The sequence below is a fragment of the Arachis ipaensis genome, chromosome B1 (genome assembly GCF_059453495.1).
Source record: "Arachis ipaensis isolate K30076 ecotype BB chromosome B1, ASM5945349v1, whole genome shotgun sequence".
Taxonomy (NCBI): domain Eukaryota; kingdom Viridiplantae; phylum Streptophyta; class Magnoliopsida; order Fabales; family Fabaceae; genus Arachis; species Arachis ipaensis.
Genome location: NC_142436.1, coordinates 67,683,854 through 67,688,750, shown reverse-complemented (window position 1 = coordinate 67,688,750; position 4,897 = coordinate 67,683,854). Strand labels below are relative to the sequence as shown.

Below are 4,897 nucleotides of genomic sequence, written 5' to 3'. Positions count from 1 at the left end.
GACATTAAGGTAGCCACAATCCACGGCTCAGTGTAATGATGTCCGACCTTCACTATCTACAACCACTCTCATTAATCAAATATTGAGAAAGGGAAAGTATAATAGCAAACTAAATGATTTGATATAGTGTTGTAGCACAGAAAAATGATCCAAAAGATCCTTTATGACTATAGGAAACTGATGGTTAAATAACTGTGGATTTACCTTCAAAAGTGGAATTGGGGGTTTGTCTTCACCAGAAGCAAATGCTTCTCGTTAACTGCATCACGAATATACGGATACATATTCATTGCAGTTCTTGAATGGAAATCTCCACCGTCTTCAAAGGCTTCCAACATGCTCTTACAATTAGCAAGATGTGCAAGGATCCTAAACAAGAAACAGAGAGTAAAACAAAGGAACACATCAATCTACCTTCTGAAAACAAGTAACATTAAATAATACATGATATATGATGTACCTCATCTACAGGTTCAATATTTTGAAAGAGGGGTTCCAAAACTGATCTTTGCATAGTCATGGAGATGGAACCAGATCATGGCCTAGAGAAATTTAAATAACAAAATCAAATCAACAAAAATATTAAATTATAAGTGTATGTCTGTCAACAAAACAAGTTTCATAAATAAGTACATACCAAAGCTTCAAGCTGCAACTCAATTTATCATAAACAGCATGTCTAAATGAGAAGGAAACCAAGTCTATCTGCATTTTAATCCTGCCATTGGTTCTCTATCAGTGTCAATGGCATTCAATTTCCAATTTTCTAATAATGAAGGCAAGAAATGGTTTCTCTCAATCCTCATTTCATGTAACTGAAAAATAAAAAAGTTAGAAAAGATTTCTTACAGTATGTTCATGTTCAATAGGCAACTGAAGGAGCTTGAGCTTGGAATGATTCCACTTAATTTGTTAAAACTGAGGTCTCTGAAAAAGAAGTTATGTCCAAAGCAAGTATTATTCAAGAGAGAAAAGAAATGGCTTCAAAAAGTCAACTTAAAATATTTTAACCCCCTATATTGTAGTCAAAAGACTGAACTGAGAAGCATGTTGATGCATGCACTTCATCAAATAAAAAAGAAGCAAGAATTATGAGTAGCTTCAATTTCTGAATAAAAAAATTCATACCACTCCCTTGCACCACCCTAGAACAATTAAGAACAATTCTTTGGTCGACCAATTATAACTAAAATGTATTTCAAAAAGAAACAGCTAAAGGTTTAAATTTCAGGGGAATATGGTAAAGATTCACACAGCCTCTAAAGAGTTGTCTAGCTCTGAATAAAATTTGGTATAGTTCCAGAAATTGATTATTGCCTAGTCGACTACAGTATAAGAGAGAAAGGAATACTCAAGCATTACATTATTGTTATCCAACAGCTGTCACACCAAATCATAATGTTTCTGCCATTATCGCTGCTCCATTTTATATGTTATGGAACCTTTTCAGTGGTTTTATGATTCCTCATAAGGTGTGGAAACCTGAACCTGAATCTGTAGTTGATTTATTCTGTTTATTTGAGTTCTGCTTTATTTGGCAAGGTCTTAAGTAATTAAACTGTAACTTTGGACAGAATGATTTGATCATGTAGCATTCTTTCAAGGATTGAATTAATAAAGAAAATCTTGAGGAATATAATAATAGTTTTTCTCTATTGATTAACCAACAGCCAGTAACTATCATTTACTATGACATATATGTTAGATTTTCCTCTTCATTTCACGACTAAAGTGTTCATTTTACTATATTTTCTTAAACTGCCGGTGGCAAAGTGCTAAATATATATATATACACTTCATTTGCACCCAAGACAGTTTTCTTCCCATTATTTTAGTACTGGGTTCCAGTTTTCACAAACTAAATGAAGCATAATTCGGAAGTTTCATGTCTATAAGCCAAATGGTGAAAATTAATACTGAGGCAAAATTTTAACGAGAATGAGATGCCTTATCTGACATACATCAATATTAGCTTGCAATTCAGCATTAGCCTCTGGAACTACTGGAATTCCCCAGCCAATTCTATCACGTGGTCAGGATTTCTTGACACCATCAGCATTAGCTTTACCAGCTACTCTCAATTTACAGTCATGACATATTGAAATTAAGTATTGTCATATCTGAATTGTCAACTTTTCATCCTTGAAAGAAATATCTTCTACTTGATGGAGTATGATGGGAGGTGGAGAGAAAGTAAAGATGGTGAACAATAACTAAATAAACATGTTCCAAGTTCTATACATACATGCTCAGAAACTCCCTCAATTAAGTAAAAGGAAGAAACAAAAGCAAAATGAATAAAATGTAACATGGCAGAAATAGAATTAAAAGATGTATATTTATATGGATGTAAAAAGACGCATAAGCAAAACCGCGTCTTAACATGATCAAGACAAATAACATGCAAGCTTTCTGGTTAATTTGTACGAAAACAAGGTTTTTCGTCAGAAATTTGGGAGTTTCATTAAAAGAATTTCAAAAATTTGACAGCAACATTATGATTTAGAGAATTGTAAATGGAATAAGTAAAACAAATTCCTTACACATGATTCAATTTAGTGAGCTTTGCAAATATAGCAGGTAGATTCCCAGAAAAATGGTTGGATGTAAGATACCTACAGAGAAGTTGAAGTTTAGAATAGATAAATTCAACACTTTAGGTTTATATAAAAACGCAAGCAACTTAAAGCAATTAGTGAACTTGAAAATGAATTTTCCATCAATGGTTATCAAAACTGTTGCAAAGTAACCAAATCAAAGGCAAATGAGTTAAAATTTTGAAAAATCAGTCAATAAATAAATAATTATGCTGCATGACTCTTACAAACATAAGCCCTAAATGCTAAACTAGCACTTCATGATCCCAAAACTCAAAACCATTTCTCAACAATTTAGATAACAAACTCAACCACAACAATTACAAAATGGCAACTGAATATAAAGCGCTTACAATCTTTCTGGGTGACGGAGAGGGCTGTTTGGTGACAGCGATGAAGAAGGTGCTTAGTGACGGTGGTCTTCTTGGCGATGGAGAGGTGCTTGGTGATGGCCAGGGCTTCTTGGACGATGGGGCTCTCTGCTACGGAGAAGAGCGTCGCGGTAGGGACTAGCGACTTGGCGACGAGGAACGCACCACCGCGAATTTCAGTTGGAGAAATGTGTTCGTTGTAAGGAATCACCCAAGCAGTCAATATAAAATATATAAACAAGATCAGAAATGTTAAAATAATTTATAGCAGCAACACCTCAGATATGTATACTGGTACAACTACAGATGTAACACCAATTCCTATACCAGCTGGCAAGCGGCCAACAATCAGCATCTGAATGCTTTGAGCTGTAGCACTGTAATTTGTGATGTTCAGCATCATTTCAAAAAAAAACATAAAGGACGGTTAACAATACAACCAAAGGTTATTATCTCACTAAGTACAACTTGATCAAACAAATTATAAGCATTTATATATAAATATAAATTAAAGCTTTAATTTCAAAAAGTAGAAAATAACAGCTGCATAGTTCACACAGTTGAAAATTCATAATCATGAATTCTGGAAATTTATATAATCATAACATAATTGAACCAAATAATAAGCAACCAAAAAATAAAACACCAAAAAACAATAGAAGATACCTGCGGAGGCATCTCCAATCGGGAGCATCTCCAATTGGGACTAGGAGGAGGAACAGGGGAGTCGACAAGCAGAGAGCAAAGGGGAGCCTTATACTAATAAAAAAACCCTAGCGCTTCGCTTTCACATCAATAAGAGAATCTACGAAGCATACATAGCAATATAAGGCATGCTTTTTTATCAGACAAATGTGTGAATATGATATCGCATTGAAATTTTCGAGGACCAGAAAATCCCAAAAAAGAAAATGGAGGAGAGAAAACGAGCTCACGGTGGCGAAGGGAATCTGAGATGACGAGGACATCGACGATGTGACCAACGCTATCGTTGCTCTCAAAACCAGCAATGAAGCAATGGTGTCAGAGGTCTCAAAATAGCTCCACGGAAGGGTTTCTTTTGGCCATCAACGGAGGGATTGCGACGGATGGTGAGCGCCGAGAGAGTCACCACCAGCGAGAGTCACTGCCGAAGGAGCAGCGATGGTGGGAGTTCCGGAAGAGAGAGCGACGGCGGAGGCATTGCGAGCGCTGGGGTTCTTCGGAGGGCTGGGGTTCTTCGCGGAGGGCTGAGGTGAGGGCTGCGGTTCTTTGAAGCTTTTAGGGTTCTGGGTTCTTTTTTTTTTGGTGACTTGGGGTTCTGGGTTCTTTGAAGGAGAAAGGGGGTTCTTTAATTTCATATATTGTTATTTGAAGAGAATTATTTATGTAACAATGTGTCAATTGCTAACTTCTGGTTCTGGGTTCTTTGAAGAGAAAAAAAGGGGTTCTTTAATTTCGAATAATGAAGGAGAGAACGCAGCGTTTTGATTTATAAAGGAACGCAAGAGTTTTATTTTTTAAAGGACCTTTTGGCCACGCTTTTGAAGCGTGCCAAAAGAGTTGTAAGAAACGGCCACGCTTTTAAAATGTCACTAAAATAAAACCTTGTCGTCACACTTTAAAAGCGTGCATGTTTCTCTCTATGGCTACGCTTTTTAAGCATGGCAAAAAAAAGCGTGGCCAAATCTCGAATCAATTGCCACCCTCATAAAAGCGTAGCCATAGACCCTTTTCGCCACGCTTTTTAAGCGTAGCAAAAAAAAGTAGCCAAATCTCTAATCAATCACCACCCTCATAAAAGCATGGCCATTGACCACTTTTGGCCACGCTTTTAAAGCGTAGCAAGAAAAAAGCGTGGCCATAGGCCTTTTTTCTTGTAGTGCATTCTCCTATTGAAGGAGTTTGGGTCATCTTTCAGCTGAGGTAGCTTAAAGATCTCCCTGATTT

General features: G+C 36.5%; 1 pseudogene; it reads right to left on the bottom strand.

The window, feature by feature from the left end:
* Nucleotides 1–206: 206 nt before the first annotated feature.
* LOC110270955 (uncharacterized) lies at nucleotides 207–3,371 on the bottom strand (annotated as a pseudogene).
* Between the last annotated feature and the right edge of the window lie 1,526 nt (nucleotides 3,372–4,897).